General features: G+C 39.2%; 1 long non-coding RNA gene across 4 annotated transcripts; it reads left to right on the forward strand.

Moving 5' to 3' along the window:
- Window positions 1-1,651: 1,651 nt before the first annotated feature.
- Window positions 1,652-19,899, forward strand: LOC122021267. 4 transcript variants are annotated; one of them, XR_006122489.1, is made up of 5 exons: window positions 1,652-1,787; window positions 18,767-18,892; window positions 19,203-19,345; window positions 19,514-19,550; window positions 19,633-19,899. It is a non-coding gene; the product is annotated as an uncharacterized LOC122021267 (long non-coding RNA). The 4 variants fall into 4 exon arrangements; XR_006122490.1 differs by having other exon boundaries at window positions 19,203-19,307; XR_006122487.1 differs by having other exon boundaries at window positions 19,514-19,899.
- The last annotated feature ends 3,202 nt before the right edge of the window (window positions 19,900-23,101 follow it).

Genomic DNA, 23,101 nt, shown 5'->3' on the forward strand with positions numbered 1-23,101 from the left:
GGTCAGTCGGTGATGGCTCTCACAGCATCGGCATCGGGCAGAGGAAGAAAGGCGCTGCAGGGTGATCGACGCTAGGCACAGGGTGGTCGGCGGTGGCGCCGGCACCAGGGCAGAGAAGGAGCGGCTCTGCTCGGTCGGAATAGAGGAAGAAATGGGGGATCAACAGAAGAAATCGGGCAGAGGAGGCGTCGGCTTCTCCGCTTAAGCACGAGGAAGGGAGGAAAACCGCCGCGGCCGGCAGTTAGGGCTCGGAGGAGTAGATGGTGTCGACGCCGAGTGAGGCTCGGGAGGAAAGGCACGCAGTGAGGGAATAAAAACGAAGGAAAAGAAGAAAAACAAAAATAAAAGAAATGAAAAGTAAAGGAAAAGAAATTAAACTTTTCTAGACCCTGTTTTATCCCTGTTAACTTGTCCGTACGAGCTCCGAAAAATTCCCGAAAAATATCCAAAAGTCCGGAAAATTTCCTTATTAATATTAGCCTATTTTCGGCATTTGTGGTGGTCGACCTTATATGGGGAAAAGAAACTCGATCCTGAGACCCGTCTAAGTCTGGGAGAGGATGACTGGGTTGATCCCTTGGCAGGGAGAGAAGCTTAATCCCTTCCCCAGACCTGCCAAAGTCTAGAAGAGGATGACTGAGTTGACCCGTTAGTAGGGGAGAAAAGCTCAATCCCGTGGCCTGGCAAAGTCATGACTGAGTTAACCATTTCGTGGGGGAGAGAAGCTCAATCTTGAGAGGTTTAAAAGGTTATAGTTAAATATTTTGATCTTCTTTTGACAATTCTTAGTCTACAGAAATGCATTGTTGCTTATGTAAACATTTAGTTTAGATGAATACAGATTTGACACAAGCTGATGAAAATATACATCTCATACATAGCGGAGCTTTTTCTTTAGTTAGCTAGTCAATTCCTATTTCATATGAAGGAAACAAATAAAACAATTAGTGTTTTTTCCAACCAAAAATAGGAAACAAATAGAAATGGAAATTCTTATAGTTTATTTATCAAAACCAAAAGACATAATGTGAACACTTGATGGTGATAACTCTACAAGCAAACCAAAAATGTAGTTTTAGTAATTTTTCATTTTGCCCCTGCCTAAAGTTTAGTTTTTTTCTATATATAAAAAAGTCAATTGAAATGTTAGAACCTTCTAAATATCCTTCGAAACTCTATTAGGCCATAAATTTATCTAACCATGTATCTATTGCTCTTGTATGGAAACCTATAATCACTTCGCGGTTGGCTATAAGCTAATCCGTGATTTACCTCCCTTCACGTAACCTGGGACGGGCTATGAGGGGTACCTGGGTGAGCATAATCACCTTTTGCTACAAGTATATATTTATATTTGAAAGTAACTAAGTACTGAAATTGCTCATTTTGTTAACCACCATACCTTTTTGTGGTTTAGAGTTACACTATGGATAAGTCCTTTCAGCTAGTTGCTAAGAAACCACATCACCAAAATTTTGGTAATCTCATGCACTTATATATCATAGACTACGTACATGATGCCCAGTAACCAATAGTGATGCTTCTGTAAGAACTAATCTTGTTTTTCTTTTTTACTTTGCTTGAGATGCTCAATGAAAGTTGTTAATTCAATTTAAAATTTGTTGACTGAATGCTAGCTTTTTACAGATTGGTACAGGCATAACCAATGGTTTGATCAAGGCAAGGCAGGCAATTGGCAAGGATTTTGGAGTTGAAGCAGAGGATGTGCCCATAATATCAACCAGTGTGGCCTACGGTGTCTACATGGCCACTTCAAGCAACCTTAGGTTTAAATCTGAACTTAACTTTAACCACCTTTTTATTATTCAATTCAACCTGTAGTTTATTATGACAAAATTTCAGGTTATCAGAAATGAATAATATCTATGTTTTCTAGATTCCGACATATTATGCTAGAGCTTAAATTCCAGTTTTGAGTTGGAAGGATCATTACTATTTGTTTTGTTACGTTTTTTCTTAGTACTTTGTAATTTGAATTGATAGTAAATTAATAGGGGTAATTATTTTCTAGTCTTTGGGATGAATCTATGTGATAGACACAAGATAATAATATCCCACTTGTCCTTTGAGTGAGTTTAATATTTCCATGGTATGTCAATTGGTATCAGAGTCGAATTTCTGACTTAATAAACTTTCAGTCATTCCTAAGCAAGTTCCTATTTTTCTAACACAAATTGTGCAATCCTGCATCCGATGTAAATTCCTATTTGTAGTTTGGTTCCAATCTTCGTCTATGACCCTGCTTTGAACTTGGTGTTTATTGGTCCAAATCAGATCCCCAATGCTTCTGCCACCACCCACCTGACTGTTGCTGTTTTCTCCTGTAGTTGCAAGATCTACCTCCGGACCGACAAGGAGGTCTCCACTCTGTTGCTGGAATTCCCGTAACCATCCTACTTGTTGGCTGGTAGACACCGTGTTGCCCACCTCAGCCATGATCACCGCAACCTCAATCACCCTAATTGTGTCCTCTACCTTGCCATTGTCTGCTTCTGTTGGATGCCCATGAACTTCACCGCTTGCTGCTACTATCCTTGTAAAGCCAACATCATCTGCTTTATACTGGTGGTTGGTTCTCTTGTTTCACCACCACCACTGGCTGACACCTAGCAATGTCGTTTGCACATTTGTACCAGTTCTTCACAACCACAAGCTCTCAAACGATCATCATTTTCTCCTTCCAAGTGAACGATAACACCACTCCCTTTCACATCATTTGTTAGATTAAGAATTAAGAAAACTAGGTCTGACATGAAACACGGATCCCATTTGCAAGAAGAGAATGTAACATGGTTCTGTTCACTAGGAAGAGATCCAAATCTCATTGATTAATTTTTGATGGGTCCTGCATACTGATACAAGGAAAGAACACAGATTGGAACGTTTAAGCATATCTGATTAGGCATTTTGTAAATTAGCCCAATCAATAGTCTGGAAAATTCTAGATTAGTCGTTTGTTTAGTTTGTTTTTTTTAAACTATTGTTAGTGTAGCAAACACTAATTTTAAGAGAAAAAAAAGAAGACTCGCTTCCATTTGGATTCCTACTCGAGGAGGGGAGAACTGGTGTTAATTTTGCAACAGGCTGACAACTATGTAATTTCATTTCTCATTAAAAAATTCTTTTGTTTAATTTAGCTAGTAAATAATTTCTATACATTTTCCACTTTTTCATAAATCATTAGTTTCATCATCTTTATTTCCTTAGTTTTTTTATTTGATTCATCTTTATTTGCCTTCATGTTGACCATGAAGAAAATCCGCACTGCCTAAAAAGTAAATGACTGATGTGAGTTAGTTGAAGACTAATTTAAGACCTTATGAACTGAAGTGGAAGAAGTAGAACAATTTAGGGAATATGTTGCTAATATAATCAACAAGTTGGCGAAAGGTAAAACTCCTGAGTTAGTAGAACATTCATCTCAATTCACCCATGACCTTCCCCTAGATATAATATGTATCATGATCACTATGCTCCTGTAGAATAACACATTTTTGATATTTGACCATTAGAGTTGGACACTACACCATTAGTCAAACTTGACAATCTTAATTCAATGATTGGTTAGACTCATGCATTTTTTGATTAGTGATGCAGCGAAAATATGCTGCCTCACTACAAATTACCAACAAAGTTTCCTTTCACGATGTGGCTAGACTTGCATGGATTAACACATATCGGAGGGCACTGAAAGTCATCTCAACAAATCCCCTCTGATGCTTTAGTAATCATGGCATCATGGAAGATAGAAATAAAATAATAATGAAGAAAGAGAGAAGAAAGTAAGGCTAGGGTTGATTACCCAGTTTCCCTATTTATGCCATTCACTTTGACATTTATAGGGGATTATTGTCCCAAACCCTCAGGCCGTCGGGCTATAAGAGTGACTCAGGAGGTTTTGATGGGGAGTTGGGTCATTGGTCTGATGGGGGTATTTGAGATGTTGAGTACTTGGGTTGTCACTCCATGGGCTTCGATTCCAAAGGGCCTTGTACTCAAGTAGATTTGGTAATATATGAAAATGGCAATGCGTGAATATATAACAAACTTGACTAGTATAAAGTAGTCGACTGAGAGTTGTGGGCTAAAGAGAAACAACTTGATCTTGAGACTTTAAGTGAACGCCCAAGGCACGGAAGATGATATAAGGAAACTGATCTCATGACTTGGGTGAATCTTTAAAGTCAAGGAGAATATAAGAAGGCTGATTCGATCCTGTTGAAGTTGGGGAGAGTGTATTAAAAAGAATATCCATAATTCGACCCCTTGCCTCGGATAAACTAGTGAGGTTGGGGAGAGAATAATAGAAAATCTAGTTTGATCCAGTGACAACGAATGGATCAACGAAGTCGTGGAGAGAATAATAGATGACTAGGCTTGATCTTTCGACTCGGAAGACTTGCGAAGTCAAGTAGAGAATATAAGAAGACTAGACTTATCCCTTGACTCGGATAGATTGACAAAGTCAAGAAAGAATAATAAGCTTGATCTCGCGACCAAGGATCATGGAGAGAATAACAAGCTTAATTGTGTGACTCATGAATACCCACAGAGGAGAGAGAATATCCAAGTAGATCTCGAGGTCGTTCGCGGTCTGTAATTGTCTAGGTGAAAAGAAGGCGGTGTCACGCCCCGGAGGAGTCCTTGTCCGAAGAAATTTCGGCAGCATCTCCCCTGTACGGCGGACAATCTGAAACTTTCTGCATCTCCATATACCTCAGCCACATGCGGCTGGAATAATAACAGAAATAAAATACAACACACAGACATTCCACGCAGTTTAATAAGCAATGATAAGAAAACTCAAAATCCACCCTACTCAACTACACTCATAAAACACAAATCCGACGATAAGATCAATGTACCTCTTCTACCGTCTAGACAGACATGTAGTAAAAGCAAAACCAAACCAAATCCATCGACATCACAAAATCCATACCATATCCATACCATCAAACAAAACAAATTTAGCATAGTCTATGTAAGAAAACCAAAAGACCAATAATATCCTCGAGGTCTGCAGGGACTAGCAACTGGAACTCTCTCCTGACAGCATCAACCTGAAAAATAACAACAATAGAGGCAAGGTGAGTCTAACACTCAGCAGGTACAACTAATATGCAAAGTAGGGAATTAACATCTAGCACTAACCATGCATACAGTCTCCTAATATAAAAGGATGAATGCAACTCAAGTAAACAGGAGAAAATCGATTTAACTGTGGTATAAGGACAAATCCGAGTGGCATAAATCTTGTCGATGTCAAACATAAAGGCCCAAACAATATACAAAGATATAAACGCAGAAGCACAAACACAATAAATGCAACGATCATGATATGATCAACATGGCCCCGGTCACCCCCGACGCCACGATCATCTCACACACAATAGCGAGGCCGAGGGTGGCTACGACAATCAGACACTCCGTCCACTACTCCCGATGAGCGATCGAGTGGACGATGTCATTGGAGTACACCTATCCTCCTACCCCAAATCATAAATGGGGAGCGAATGCCTCAACTCCCAGACACGACGACGGGAGGAATCCAGCCTAACACGCTGCATCACGCTACCCATAAGCGGACCAACTGAGCCAAACAAAGTCCTCGCCGCAACACACATCACTCGAATCGACCACCAACCCATGAGTGGTGGTGTGATGCAGATCTATGTGCTCAACAATAATGGAGCGGATTATCGCACAGCATGCAATCATCAAATGGTGCATGGCACTAACCACAAAATATCCCGAGCTAATCCATATATATATAAAAGTGCACCATAGGTCAACGAATCAAATCAAAGGTACAATCAAGGTATAAAACCTAGGTTCTGAACATGGTGAAGTATGGTATATCACTACCCCTATAAGCATGTATCAACAGGTAAGGAATACATGAGATGCAAAAAAAGCAATCAAAGACATAAAGTCAAAAGTACCTGCCTCCAATCGAAAAGTCCAAGCTGGTCCAAACACGACGTCGAGATACTCGTCTCGAGTCACAGTCCTGTGTCACCAATATATAAATATTTTATTTAGCTAACTTCATAAGAACAACTAAATAAAATCCCTAGGATTAATTTAGGGTAAAACCCTAGTCATATATCCTCAACCTACCTTAATTAAATCCAACGGTTAATTAGGGTTAATTATCTAATCCCTAATCAACCCATTAGATTAATAATTCAAACCTAAATCAATTATACGCGAACAATGCATTTACCTCAATCCAAACTCACCTAAATTCGTATACTTCGACGTTAATTTGTCAATGGAGCACCTGCACCTACACATCAACACCCAAAATTTAGAGTCAATACATCCACCTCTGTGAATTAAACCCTAACCTTACTCCAGCTCTAAACCAACACTACCCTAAAGCCAAAGCTCAGAGAATCCAGGGCAACTCACGCCAACGCGAGGCTCGCTTAGGCGAAGAAAGGGTCGGTTCCTAAGACTGGGGCAAAGTGCAAAGGAGTGGCGGCTCAGGCACGCGACCTGACTGGGGCCTGGGTGCCAGACAGAGTCGGCCTGACGGTGGCCTCAAGACTCGATCAAGGAGGAGAAAGGAAGGCAGGTGCTCTAGGGCACGGGTGGCCGACGGTGGCGCCAAGACTGTAAGGCAGAAGGAGCGGCTCGCTTGGCCTAATAGAGGAAGAAACGGGGATCAATACACCAAGCAGAGGAGCGCCTCCAAGCACGAGGGAGGGAGGAAAACGCCACACGTTAGGTCTGGGCCAGGGCTCTGGAGGAGTGGCACAGCAACAATCTCTACAGAGGAAAATAAGAAATAATAAAAAAAGTAAAATTGCAAGAAATAGCTAATGTACAATCATAATCCTTCAGAACTTCATCCATCTCCTCCGCTTTGGAGATTAAATTCTTCTATAACTAGATATTTGATGAGAATCTCAATGTGAATATAAATTACGCCAAATCTTTATGGCAAAATAACGGGCCTCCATCACGACAGTAGTTTTCATGTCTTCAACCAAGAAGCACTACATCGCAACAACGCCAAATCAATAGATGGCTTGCAGAGGACATGCCCTCCCAAGGTAAAAAAATCGAGCCGACATTAGTCTCCGCTCATCTCCTGTCGGTTCTTGCCATCCTCCACTTCACGCCCCGTCAGCGTAGTATAGCAATCCAGAAACCTCAACGATCTTCGGAAATATCGAGCCAAACAAAGGAAGTCATGAGCTTTCTATAGACCGCCTACTCCCAAGAATAACCTCGATCTCCATGGAACCACGGTATACTCCCACCGTGACCATGTGTCTCAAACATCTCACGTAAGATAACCAAAATACGCACTCATCTTCACATCTAGACGCTTCCATCGAAACATCTCTAGAACTATGCAAAGACGATGTGCGTGACTCACCGCGGATCCAATAGATCACAACATCGCGTAAAAGACAATGGAAACCGATCCAAACATCCCGGGAATACCAAAATCATCAAGTCTCCGAAAACATCTAAGGCTTCCCAAACCCTAATGGTAAAATCATGACACATAATGTATCACGGACATTTCTAACCATAAGATCCCGACAATAAGTCTGAAATATAATCACCAACAATATAAATCACCAAAGAATAGATCCACTAGTGTGAGCAACACCACATATATGGGAGCAACACTCTACCACAAACAATCCAGAATACGGAGCAACGCCCACCACAACAATCCAAATATGTAAGAGCAAAGCTCTATCACAAACTAATAACACATGTAGTCCGCCCACCACAAACGATCCATAAGTTTCAAGGCACCTAACTATCCAACCAGAGGCCGCACGAGATCACTCAACCACATATCAATGTGGGCAGCCAAAGATATAACAATCAAAGAAGCAAATCAAACTCATCGTCAAATCTATCAATATCGTAGTGTCACCCATCGATAAGAAATGGGTCGACAGTGGTAATCCAATAAACGACATAATGCAAACACTCCACATTCTCGCATTCAATATAAGTCAAGTAACCAACAATATAATACCACACTTCATAAACATATGTACGATCGACATAATCCTCCAATACGACACACCAAACACACAAGACATGATAAATCAAGGTGATACCTCCAATAATACCTCAACCTGCAATATATATCAACATAGGTATAATCGATAATACACCTCAAACAACCTCACATATATACACCTATGCCAAGAGTATAATCAACGTAATACTTCCAACAAAGCCTAATAGACAAGTGTATTCACAAATCAAATATAATCAATAAAACACCTCGAATATTACACCGAACACATCTGCACATATCAGAACTCATATTAAATCGATAAGATACCTCCAAATAAACAATCAGACACTTATGCCTAACCACTAGGGTATAATCTACTAGACATCCACAATAATCATAACTGGACAAGTATACACCACATAGATATACCTAATCAGCATATTTAATTCAATCGACCTGACATTCCCTATTTTACCTTTTATGTTATCCAAAACCGACACAATACTCAACCATTTTCATCTAGCCTTGACATTGATGAAAAATTGATTACATTTAACACTTCAATCAAATTTATATCCTCAATATCTGAAATCATTACTAATCATTCATATGGAGTTATATGATCAAAAATTTTGCCAGGATTCACAAACCAATCCAATCATAATCAACCGGATATCATGTTCCATACATGTATCCACTCAGCAGACCCAGAAAAATTTTCAACTATGACAACCAAAGGCAGCACAACAAAAATCCTACTAGTTCATTGATCCATAATCCATATAGAACTATCCGAAGGGATCCATCTTTATAAACACTAGAGCAAGTAACAACTTGACCCCCAAATAAATTGTCAAATAACTAAATCAGTTCATGGGTCAATTCAACACAAATTACATCAACTCAAACTAGAAAATGCTAGCCCACATAATATCATATGTATAAATGTGTACGACCCAAATGAAAAAGTCAGAATTCAAGATCATCAAGACACTCTCATTTTTATCCTCAAAAATATCAGCCCACATAATATCAGAGGAATAAATCTCTACTCCCCATGAGAGCAAGTTAACATTCAAAACATCAAATCATTATTTATCCACATAGTCCAATATCAGAGGAAGCAAATATCAATTTTATCATCCTGTTAACTAACCACAACTAACCAGATTTATTAAAATTCATAGGCACACTCAACCGTAAACTCTCTAGCACCCGATCTATATCTGATCACCAACTATAATCATCAAACCTGTGAATATCATACATGACACTCACTATGTCACCATCAACGACAACTCAAATAATAGATCGTCAAAATAATTATCCACTAATAGATCATCAAAACAAATATCTAGTAATAGATCATCAGACAACCACATAACATTTACTCTCATAAATCATTAGAAATCAACACATCACAATATCTGATCTCACAATATTCCTCAACCTCAAATCATTCTCAACAATGATCAAACATGATAACTCCCCAAATGACCAATTTTCATCGTATCGGATACCCTAATATCCAAAAGATATGAGTATAAAAACTCTACTGGCTAAGTCAACAGGAATATGTAGGTATCATCCATTAGCCAACTAACAATAACAGAGGCTGGTATGTGCCTCCCTCTCCTACTAGTGGTAACAGAAGCTAAAACTACTGATGGTATGATATGAAAAATCACCAGAGACTATAATCCTTGATCTCTATTAAGGTCAACCATGCTCAATGGCTAACCCATCACATGTAATATGTGTTACAACAACCAGACAGGTACTAAATAAAGAATGCTAATACATGTCACAAACTATAAAATTAAACATCATACCTATATGCCGTCCGGAGATGTTCCATCGCTGTCCAGTCCCCAACTTCTAACCTCAAAATTCCGAACATGAAAATCACCGGAAATCCATATAAATCCGAAACAAATACCCAATTTGACTCGCAAACCTGGGCTAACACAAAAATATCCAGAATACCAAAAGCAGGTATCATAACCCACTCCGATACCAATAAATTGGTATCAGCCAAATCTCGAAAATCCGTAACACGAAAATCAAACAAGTATCGCCAAACCTTGGCGCTTTGATACCAATAAATTGGTATAAGGTTATCCCAAATGTCCCAAAATACGAAAACAAAGATCGTAAAACTTGCGCTCTGATACCACTAAATTGTCACGCCCCGGAGGAGTCCCTGTCCGAAGAAATTTCGGCAGCATCTCCCCTGTACGGCGGACAATCTGAAACTTTCTACATCTCCATATACCTCAGCCACATGCGGCTGGAATAATAACAGAAATAAAATACAACACACAGATATTCCACGCAGTTTAATAAGCAATGATAAGAAAACTTAAAATCCACCCTACTCAACTACACTCATAAAACACAAATCCGACGATAAGATCAATTTACCTCTTATGCCGTCTAGGCAGGCATGTAGTAAAAGCAAAACCAAACCAAATCCATCGACATCACAAAATCCATACCATCAAACAAAATAAATTTAGCATAGTCTATATAAGAAAACCAAAAGACCAATAATATCCTCGAGGTCTGCAGGGACTAGCAACTAGAACTCTCTCCTGACAGCATCAATCTGAAAAATAACAACAATGGAGGCGGGGTGAGTCCAACACTCAGCAGGTACAACTGATATGCAAAGTAGGGAATTAACATCTAGCACTAACCATGCGTACAGTCTCCTGATATAAAAGGATGAAATGCAACTGAAGTAAACAGGAGAAAAACTGTACTAACCAGGACCTGGGTATAAGGACAAATAGTCCGAGTGGCATAGAAATCCTGTATGCATGTCAAACATAGGCGTCTAAACAATATACAGCATATAAATGCAGCAAGTACAAACACAAGCAATAAATGCATCATACATATGATGCCAATGATGTGGCTCCGGTCACCGACGCCAACGATCATCTCCACATAATAGTGAGACCGAGGGGTGGGCTGACAACCGTGCACTGGTCATTACTACTCCCGATGAGTGACCGAGAGGACGGATCTCTGTCGAGTACACCTATCCTCTTACCCCAAATCATAAACGGGGAGCGAATGCCTCAACTCGATATCGACGACGGGAGGAATCTCGCCGGCTAACACGATCACGCTACCCATGAGTGGACCAACGGAGCCAAACAAAGTCCCTGTTGCAACACACACTGCCTGAATCGACCACTAACCCATGAGTGGTGGTGTGTGCAGATCCATGTAACTGGCGATGTGCTCAACAATAATGGAGCGGACTATCGCACAGCATGCAATCATGCAAATGGTGCATGGCACTAATCACAAAATATCCTGAGCTAATCCATATATATATAAAAGTGCACCATAGGTCAACGAATCAAATCAAAGGTACTGAACATGGTGAAGCATGGTATATCACTACCCCTATAAGCATGTATCAACAGGTAAGGAATACATGAGATGCAAAACAAGCAATCAACCAATCATGTAACAAGTATCGGGTAGTGATTAACTGAAACAAATAAGAGAACATAATTATTGCTACTTGTTAAATTCACTACTATGCATATCAAAGACATAAAAGTCAAAAGTACCCGCCTCCAATCGAAAAGTTCAAGCTGGTCCAAACACGACGTCGAGATACTCGTCTCGAGTCACAGTCCTGTGTCACCAATATATAAATATTTTATTTAGCTAACTTCATAAGAACAGCTAAATAAAATCCCTAGGACTAATTTAGGGTAAAACCCTAGTCATATATCCTCAACCTACCTTAATTAAATCCAACGGTTAATTAGGGTTAATTATCTAATCCCTAATCAACCCATTAGATTAATAATTCAAACCTAAATCAATTATACGCGCAACAATGCATTTACCTCAATCCAAACTCACCCAAATTCGTATACTTCGTCGTTAATTTGTCGATGGAGCACCTGCTGCCGGAATTATGGTCGTAGCTAGAGTGAGCCACTGACCTACACATCAAACACCCAAAATTTGTAGTCAATACATCCACCTTTGTGAATTAAACCCTAACCTTACCTCCACAGTTCTAAACCAACAGCTTACCCTAAAGCCAAAGCTCGGTAGAATCCAGGCAGCAACTCATGCCCAATGTGAGGTTCGGCTAGGGCAGAAGAAAGGGTCGGTTCGGCACTGGGGCAAAGTGTGTAGCGGCAGTGGCAAAGGAGTGGCGTCGGGCTCGCTAGGGCACGGCGACGGCACTGGGGCTCTAGTGCCGGCACAGAGGGTCAGTCGGTGATGGCTCTCACAGCATCGGCATCGGGCAGAGGAAGAAAGGCGCTGCAGGGTGATCGACGCTAGGCACAGGGTGGTCGGCGGTGGCGCCGGCACCAGGGCAGAGAAGGAGCGGCTCTGCTCGGTCGGAATAGAGGAAGAAATGGGGGATCAACAGAAGAAATCGGGCAGAGGAGGCGTCGGCTTCTCCGCTTAAGCACGAGGAAGGGAGGAAAACCGCCGCGGCCGGCAGTTAGGGCTCGGAGGAGTAGATGGTGTCGACGCCGAGTGAGGCTCGGGAGGAAAGGCACGCAGTGAGGGAATAAAAACGAAGGAAAAGAAGAAAAACAAAAATAAAAGAAATGAAAAGTAAAGGAAAAGAAATTAAACTTTTCTAGACCCTGTTTTATCCCTGTTAACTTGTCCGTACGAGCTCCGAAAAATTCCCGAAAAATATCCAAAAAGTCCGGAAAATTTCCTTATTAATATTCGCCTATTTTCGGCATTTGACAGGCGGAGTCGACCTTATATGGGGAAAAGAAACTCGATCCTGAGACCCGTCTAAGTCTGGGAGAGGATGACTGGGTTGATCCCTTGGCAGGGAGAGAAGCTTAATCCCTTCCCCAAACCTGCCAAAGTCTAGAAGAGGATGACTGAGTTGACCCGTTAGTAGGGGAGAAAAGCTCAATCCCGTAGCCTGGCAAAGTTATGACTGAGTTAACCATTCCGTGGGGGAGAGAAGCTCAATCTTGAGAGGTTTAAAAATCTGGAAGTGGATGGCCGAATCGATCCCTTAATGCAGGGGAGTGAAGCTCAATCTGAAGACCTGCTAAGTCTGGGAGAGGATGGCCCAGTCGACCCCTTAGTGGGGGAGGGAACCTCAATCCTGAGGCTTGCTAAAGTCTGGGAGAGAATGACCAAGTCGACCCCTTAATGTGGGTGAATGAAGTCGATCTCGAGACCTGCTTAAATCTGTGAGAGATCTAAGTATCTGAAAATTTCTTGAAGTAATCTAAAGAAATAAGCATGCAAGTCTAGGATTAATAAATCAAAGGGTGTTAGTATATGGATTAGTATGAAAATGTTAATATATGGATTACATGAAAATGTTATAAAGGGTGTTGAGGAAGTAATCCTAATTATTATAGAGATTTCTAAGCTCGATCCTAAGACTGTAGGACAACCCGTAAGTGTCTTGGAGAGATATAAGTACCTGAGAAAGTGGATGCAAGGCAAGAGACTGCTGTTGAAAATTTCTTTAGAAGATGTAGCATGGATATGTTAAATGGCATATTAACAATTACAAACAATATAGGTAGAAGTGATGCACCCGAGTATCTGAATTCTATCCTGACTCATTGTTTGCTAAAATGAGCAGAAAATAGTACAATGCATAATGCTTTAACCAGCACACATGTCATCGACGTTACAATCATTAGTTTAGATGTTGCTGCAATTTAATTTCATGGTGTACTATTATGTCAGCCTCCTGATAATGATCCAATATTTAGAACAAGGTTTAAAATTTCGACCCGGTCCGAGGTTTCGGTCTCAGACCAGAATGATACGGTTTCGGTATCGTATCGTGTCATGCCGATACAGTTTCAGTATTTTTTTTATTTATATATAGTAATTATAAGATAAATATATTTATAGTGTATATAAAAATAAGTTGTATATTGATTTATTATAAATTCTCAATTATTGAATAATTTAATATTGTTAGAAAAAATAATTAAAAATGGTTTTATTTAAATAGAATTAATATATCAATAATTCAAATTAAAATGGAACTAATAATAATAAGTATATAAATTAATACAAGATATTACTTTATATATAATAATAATTATATAAACTAACTATTTATTCATTTAATTAATTATTAATTAAATAATATATATTTTAAATGGTAAAAAATATTAAGTAAAAAAATTTAAAATAATAAAAAATATCAGAATATAAATATAATTTATTAGAATTTTTTTATTTTTTTGAATTTTAAAAAAAAATTAAAAATTTAAATGAAATTTAAAATAATAAAAAATATATTAGAATATAAATAAGAATTGTTATATTTTTAAAATTTTTAAATGAAATTTAAAATATTATTTTTTTCAGAATATTAATTAATAAAATTTATTAAATTTATTTTAATTTTAAATATATTTTTTATATATTTTGTTAGGATAATTTAATTAGGGTTTATCAAAACCTCTTCGAAATATCACACGTCCTCCTTAGGAATTGTTTAAATTAATTAAATAAAATAATTAATTATTGAAAAAGAAAAAACTCGCGTTCACGAGATCGCTCGCGATCATCACCCACGATCCTCGCGGGGGGGCGTCCGGACGCGTATGACGACACCGGAAGGGTCGCCGGAAGCATCTGGCGACACAGTAGGGTCGCCGGACGCTTTCAGCGATGCCTTCGGCGCCGCAAAAGGCGTCGCGGGACGTCGCCGAAGGCATCCCGCGTCTCCTCCGGCGCCGTCGAGACGGGGACGCCTCCTGTACCGGTTTCGGCCGCCCGGCGGAATGGTAAAAACCATTCGTGTCGGGCAGCACGAAACGACATTTCAACCCATAATTTAGAAAGCAGGCCATTCCATCTCCAATATATAATGACAACTGATCAAATGGAATGCCTCATAGCTTCAACATAAATGGCATCAAAAGGCATATAAACATGACCTGAAAGGCAGATCCAAAAGAATTTACAGCAACAAGGTCAACAGAACCTCCCTTCAATTTCTTAGCAGCATCCAGGAATATAATCTCCTTCAAAAAAATGTCCACAGCTTGAAATAGAAATGAAAATATCATAAGAAGTGACTAAAATATTGCAGCATTTTGTAGTGATGTACCAGCACCAGATCCACTTGCCACAATTATCACCACTCTGATGGTCACAAGAAAGCACCCTAATATTTGGTTTAGTCGGATACTAGATCGTATCCTATTGGCTGTTGGGACACTAAAGGTTTCTAAACAGATGTTGACAGATTGGTTTGCCCGGGATGATGGAGTGGCTCAGGCTTATGACTTTTTCAGACAACCTAGTCCTAAAAAGCCATGGGTCCGGATAGTGTAGAAGGCATATATTCAGCCGAGTCATGCAATTACATTCTGGATGTTGGCGCAACAATGTCTCCCCTCTAGAGATAGATAGGAGTATTTGCAAGATCATCAATGCACCTTCTGCTATTAGGTGCTAGAGTCATAGGGGTATCTTTTTTTTTTGGGTACCCCCTATTACGAAGTTATGGGGAAGGATCAGAGACTGACTTCATATGCAACAAGAGATGTTTCGGGCAATACTATTGAGCGAGTAAGGTGTTAACAAAGGTCTCTCACCTGGTCTTTTCTTCCATGATTTACTATGTTTGGCGAGAGAGGAATAATAGTTTCTTTGGAGAGAGATAGATATTGAGAAGATCTTCAAGATTGTGCAAACTCATGTATACCGATAATTGAGAGAATACTCTGATTTGACGTGGTGTCAGACATAAGTAGCTCCTTAGGCTGTGGAATGACAGATGATGGTGATTGGGCTTGCCTAATCCTAGTTCTACCCCCTTTTTTTGGATTTAATATATTTTTATTTATCCAAAAATCAAGAGCAGAGGTAGAATATAGACAAAACCTTAGCAACATGTGAGCCCATCTGGGTTAAGCATCTGATAACTGAGCCAAGATACGTCCCTGCAAAGCCAATGAAGTTTTACAATCCAGTTGCAATAGATATAGCCTCCTGTTCCATGTACACAATAGAACAAAGCATATACAAATTTATTATCACATTATTATAGAAAAAGTGCAATCTAATAAATCATTACATTTTTTGTTAGTTTTAATGATTAGTTGACATACCAAATTGTTAAGAGAGTCTATAGTTGAATATATTTGTACCATGTTGGGTTTCTATAGTATATTCAAACCAACAAAAATGGAATGTTATAAAGTTGTGCAAATATACAAGGAATAAGGGGCTATAGAGTTGTGTAAATATACAATGAGTAAGGTGGCTATTTGTAATACTCTCTTTCTTTCTATACTAGGGATAAATTTAGGATTCCATTTGAAAGTTGATTTTTAAATATTTGCAATTTTCTCTAATTTTAAGAGTTATTTTAAATTTTGAAGAAGTTTAAATTAGTAAAAAGTTTATTATATATTATTTAGGGATAAGCTAGATCAGTATTTTACAATCAATTTGTCTTATTGATGATTTATAAATAGGGTTTGGATTCCTTGTATTCATCATCTCTCTCTCTCTCTCTCTCTCTCACACACACACACACACACACACACACACAAGAGGTTGAGTTTTCTATGATATGATTTTCTGTATATCTTTTTTTCGTTGATGAGTCGAGAGTTTGAGTTTTCTATGATATGATTTTCCATGTTGCAACAATTGGTATCGGACTCTGAATTCCTAATTCGGTCTGATCAAGATCTCGTGGTTCTTCAATATCCATTGCTTCTTGCACAACTGCCATCCTGAGTGATCCCTTCTCTTCCCTTTTTGTTTATCTAATCCTTTGGCTATCTCATGGGTATCTCCTTGGATACAAATCCTCTTTCCCAAATTGGAACACAACTCTAATCATTTTCCTCCCTCTGAGACAACCTCACTCGCAAACCACACTCTCATATTTCCATGGTTTTGCATTGTCTGCACCACCACCACCTGCACCCACCTGTCCTCTGCAGTGCACAACTCATTGAGGATTTACTCACATCTTACACACCACCTTCTGGCGTCGTTGCAGTCACCACCACAAAACCCGTCTCTTCGGCACAACTGCTTGAAGAGAAGCACCATCCATGAAGCACTTATTAGCCACCTCCACATTTTCACACCCCCGAGATCTGCTCATGAAACTGTCCACTTCTTATCTGACCAACATACTCTAGCCAGCAGCGTATTTCCATCTTCTCCTTGCTGGCAGCATTGACCAGCACATCGTGCAGCTACCCTCCTTGCAGGCAAAGGTTGTCACATCGTGCACTGTTGCATCACCTGCCTATCTGTTGCCAGCCTTCCCTGCTGCCTGCAACCTCCAAACCCACCTCCAGCAACCACCCGCAATTCTGCCCTCTCACCATCAACCCGAGCACCCTACTGTTGAGCACATGTGAGTCACCCCTTCCACTACTCGTTGCTATTGGAAGGATCAGATTGAGCTGTCGCTGCTGTAGCTTCTGTTGCTACTGCTTCTTCTGATGGTGAAACATAAATATTACCTAACAACTTCTTTCTTGAGATTATTGCAACTAGTGACCTCGGTGGTTGCATCTACTATTTACCTTTAGATGAATGATGGATGCTTATACTACTCCATTATGTGCCACAAATTTACAAAACTTATACTAATGGATTGATTGTTCCACATGCAAGTTGTGTAGCAAACAAACTATTAAAGTTAGTTGATGAACCACTATTCTCAAAGCTCAAGTTGCTAGAGTTTGACCAATTTATATATTTATTTTAATTAGTTTTACCTCAATAGATAATGGCCTCTCTAATTTCATTTTCAACTTCCAATCTTCTATTAATTATTTTATATGTGGAAGCATAAACTTCTATCAGGTTCTTTCTTCCTCTCAATGTTTGCATCTACTATTGGCCTTTCAATGATTGATGCTTATAGCACTCCGTTAAGCCTCAGATTTATAAAACTTATGCTAATAGATTCATTGTTTCACATGCAAGTTGTGTGATAAACTAGTTGAAATTGGTGGGCTAATCACTATTCTCAAACTCTTGAGCTATTAAAAATGGGACCAATTTATATATTTATTGTGCTAACACTTTCCCTTCATTTGCAGGGGAGATACTTAAAGGAACTAATTTATATTGTTAACTCTAATAATTCTATTAGCTAGTTATTGCCTAGGCATTCTTCTTACTGCTACCAGTTATGTACATTAGGCTTGATCGATGATTGGCATTCCAATCTGCAATTTACTATGGATGCCTTCCATGGCAATGTGCTGACTGGTAGCAGTATTGACTAAGATTGTTTAGAGAAAATCACAGTAAAATCATGTTGATCTTACAGTTTAACAGTTTTGTCGTAATTCTAAATTTACTACTAAAGCAATCCATTGGTCTGTTGATTAACTGAAAAGAGAATTTTTTTGGAACTTCTTATGATGGGTTGGAAGGGGAGCCTTACCGTAACGGTAAAGTTGTTGCCATGTGATTAAAAAGGTCACGGGTTCGAATCCTGGAAACAGCCTCTTGCAAAAAAGCAGGGTAAGGCTGCGTACAATGGTTTCTTTCCTGGGACCTCGCATGGCGGGAGCTTCGTGCACCAGGCTGCTCTTTTTTTTTCTTCTTATGATGGGTTGATTTATTAATTTTAAATTTATATTCTGCGTACAATGGTTTCTTTCCTGGGACCTCGCATGGCGGGAGCTTCGTGCACCAGGCTGCTCTTTTTTTTTCTTCTTATGATGGGTTGATTTATTAATTTTAAATTTATATTCTTATCAGGTACCAAGTGTTGGCGGGTGTCATAGAACAGCGTATTTTGGAGCCATTGCTACACAACAACAAACTGGCACTCAGTGCCTTGTGCTTTGCAGTTCGCACAGGAAATACATTCTTGGGATCACTTCTGTAAGTGCCTCTTATACGGGCATTTGAGGAATGCCATAAAAATTGAACTGAGCTGACTGATTCAACCATGGTTCGAATGGTTGAAGCAGGTAGCTCTGAATGTCCCAACATCTGAACCAGGAACATTGGAGGTCCTGCTCAGAAAAAGAAAAATATTGTATATTCTACTTGTGGAGCTTTCACTTAAACCGTTAGAAGTGGAACCGACTGACAATCTAGTTCATCAGCCCTGATTCAGTTTTTTAAACATTGAGCAACTGTCTTTTTTGTCGGAGCATATAAATTAATGGCCAAATTCTACATTGTGCAGGTGGGTTGATTATGCTCGCTGGGTGGGCGTTCAAAAGAGTCATGAATAGCAGACTCGTACCGACATTCCAATTTGCATCGCCAGCTGAAATCTGTGTAGGGAAAGGTTGATTTGAATATTCTTATCAAAACTCTATACGATATGTAAGTCAACTTTTGGTCACCAAGTTCCAAGCTTTGATTTCACATGGTATATGCTCGCATGTGCCGATCTATCAATTCAAATTTTTGCAACTATGTTGCTTGCTATTTGTGGGTTAGATACGTCCTCTTGTGTTAACCAAATCTGAATGTGTGTTATAACATAAACAGATACAAACGTAACTACGTACAGCAATAATTCAGCATGGTACGAGTCTACTTTGGAACAAGGGCATTACCTGTGTTAAAATCAAACGCTTTGTCACATAAAAACTCTTATTCAAATGTAGGATGGTTATAAAGGTATAATAGAGAGTGGTATCACGGGTCTGCTTTGACATGTACATTTTGTTGGAGCTGCTAAAGGTGGTGTAATTGAAGGTGTAATTGAAGCGCAGATAGAATGATGGTATAGCATTGTTTAGGCAGAGTGACTATCTTTTTGAAATAAAATTTTCTTGTACAACAATCATCTTGTAAGATACAATTTTATCTTGTGATAGTAGTTGTAAATCACAAGAATTTTGAATCGAAAATGCTTCTCGAACTTTCTAGAATGCAAGTATGAAAGGTTTATGTTTGTATTTTGATTTGAATGAATGAATTTGTAAAGAGGGGGTCTTTATTTATACTATGTGAAGGGTTGGAGGAGTCTTTTGGTTCAATAAGATCCGATCCGCCCGGCTTGAATTGGACGATCTAGATCAGCTTGAATTGGATGATCCAGATCGTATTCCATCTGAAGGAACACATTATCTCTTCACTTGGATAATTTGCTTCATCTATTTTGAAATTAATGACTCGGATTGAACCTCATTTTAAAGAGTATTCTGTCCCTTCCCATCTGAAGTACAAAGTGTGTCCTAAAGCACCGAATGAGTGTGTGCGTGCACACGTGCTCGATCGATGCTACGCACCGCCCTTGCAAAATACAAGCATGGGTTGGGTTGAATGAATTAAATTCTAACAACATAAAATATATTACAAGAAAAGTGTAATATTTTTTGTCAATGTGAGAGAATCTCATGTTCTTTTCTATGATGAATTTCATTTGAGATCATTTTAATAATTAATTTCTCATTCATTTGAAATTGATTTTGGGAAATTAAATATTTTAAAATTTAAATTTTGTTTTTCCTGTTTATCTTCTGATGCTCACCTTGTGTGCATTGTGTGTGATATATATATATTCTTGTTCGAAAGCATGAAGTTGGAAAGTCGGAGAGGTGGTAGTTCTGCTGACTGGACGAAGACCTCGTTCCTTTTTGCAAAATAAAATCAAATCAGGGAAGGGATATTTGACGTTGACCTTCCGACGTTCAAGTTAGAAATAGAAGAAAAGAAAATGAATGCACTAGGAATCTTGATCAATCTTACCTTTCTTCCTTCCTATCATATTATTTTATTTCTGTTTTAGTGGCCCTTTATATAGGACCGTTGCGGCCGGCTAGGAGGGGGTTGGATATCCTGCAAACACAAAAAGACAAACCCTCCTCGAACTCTTTAAGCTAACACTTGTATATATAAGGTAAGTGGAAAAATTAAAAGCATAAAGAAAAAGCGAGACACAAGGATTTACTTGGTTACAACCAAGGAGGTTGTTAATCCAAGGAATGAACGTGCACTAAAACATCTCCTTCAGGCGGAGAAGCCTCTTACAGCAGTGAAAGCACAAAAGATAGAAGCTAAACTAGAAAAGAAGCGCACAAGTGTTTGGAATGTAAATTTCTGAGTTTGTTGGAAAGCTTCTGGACCAAGGCTATATTTATAGCCTTGGTCGGGGCGCCTGGAAGGGTTTCGGGCGCCCTGGGAGGATAAAACTTTATCCCCCAACGTTCAGAATGCATTAGACGCGTTCTGGTCAAAATTCAAGTTCCGAGCGCCCAGAAGGGTTCCGGGCGCCCCGGGCTGCTCAGGGCGCCCCGGACTGCTCCGGGCGCCCTGGGCTAGTCCGGGCGCCTCGGACCCTAAGTCAACTCCGGTTGACTTCTTTCGCCTCAGTCCAGGTCTTCAACTCCGGTTCCGCTCGCTTGGGTGATCTCTGCCATCCGGAATAAGGCTCACCCGAATTCAACTTCCGGTCTTCTCGAGCGGGCTTCCCTCCGGCTTCTCGTCCCTCGGAATCGCCGCGTGTTCCCTTCTCGTCCGCCGGTGTACTCATCCGCAGTATTCGTCCCTCGGACGCACCGCGTGTCGTCCTTCTCGCTAGCTGTGTCTCTTGCTCCCCGAACAATCTTCCGCTCCGGCTTTCGTCCCTCGGAACCACCGTGCACTTCCTTCTCGTCCGTCGGTGTACTCTTCCGCAGCACCTCGTCCCTCGGACTGCCGTCCTTCTCGCTAGCTGCATCTTCCGCTCGACAACTTGTGTTCCTAAGCTCCTGTACACTTAGACACAAGGTTAGAACAACACAGGATCTAACTTAACTTGTTGATCCCACCAAAACAACCTTAGGGTTCCAACAATCTCCCCCTTTTTGATGTGATCAACCCAAGTTAAGCTAGGGTCAAAATAGACGTAAAATAAAACTAACTTAATTTGCAATTAGTGCAAAAAGGTAGAAACATTAAATTTCAAAAAATTGTAATTTTTAATTTTCTACCTCCCCCTAGACTTATACTTTTTCTTCTCCCCCTTTGATCTCCTAAAAAATTAGGGTTGTAAGAAAAATCTAAGGGTTGATACTTAGAAATTTTATAAGAATCTATTTCACTGATTTTCTGGAAAATATCTAAGTCAAGAAAATTTTCTAAGCTGAAAATTTTATGCAAGAAAAATTTAAAACAATTTTTGAGAATATTTAGAGAAAAAATTCTATGCATTTATTTAATTTTTAATTCTTATAATTTTATCAGAAAGTTTTAAATTTTCATTTTAATTTATCATAACTTCTTAAATCACAATTTTTCAGATTTAAGACAACAAATATTAAACATGCTAAAAATTTTATTCGATCTTTTAACAAAAATTCTAATTTGCAGGAATCTATTAATAACAGATTTCTTAATCCGAAAATTTTTTTCGATGACTCAATTTCTAATTCGTAAAACTTTTTCGAGAAAGTAATTTGTAATTCGAAAAAATATTCGAAGAAAGTTTTCGACAACATTTCTAATTTGCATAATTCTTTCGAAAAAATATTTTACAATTTACAAAAGTCTTTCGACAAAATTTCTAACTTGCAAAACTCTTTTATCAAAATATTTTGTAATTCGTAAGAATCTTTCATCGAAATATTTTACAGTTCGAAGAATTCTTTTAATAATATTTTTAATTTGCAGAATTCTTTCAAAGTTATTGGTAAACTAAAAAACTCTTTCAATGATTCGATTTTTTACTTGCAAAAATATCCAATCAACTTTTCATTTTCAGGCAATTTTTTAATAAATTTATTCAATTTCTCAGAAGGTGAAGACCATACCTGACTTACCTTGTCAGCGGTTGATTCTCCCCCTGTTGAGTTGCTTTCTTCCAATATCTCTTCTCCTTCATTGATGCTCATCTGGGATGAGCTTTCTGTGTCCTCGGGATGGAGATCGACTATCTCGGCAGTTTCCTCATTCTCGGACTGTTCTGTCGGCGGCTCGGTGTCCATCAAGGAGTTGGATTCGGTTTCAGCTGGTTCTTCGTACATCTTCAAGAACTTTTCCCAAAGTTCTTTTACGTTCTTGTATTCTCCGATTCTGTCGAGATCTTCTTTTGGTATTACGGTTAGAATGTGAAATTTAGCTCGTGCGTTTGCCATAAACTCCTCACGTTGC

Source organism: Zingiber officinale, chromosome 9A, assembly GCF_018446385.1.
Source record: "Zingiber officinale cultivar Zhangliang chromosome 9A, Zo_v1.1, whole genome shotgun sequence".
Taxonomy (NCBI): domain Eukaryota; kingdom Viridiplantae; phylum Streptophyta; class Magnoliopsida; order Zingiberales; family Zingiberaceae; genus Zingiber; species Zingiber officinale.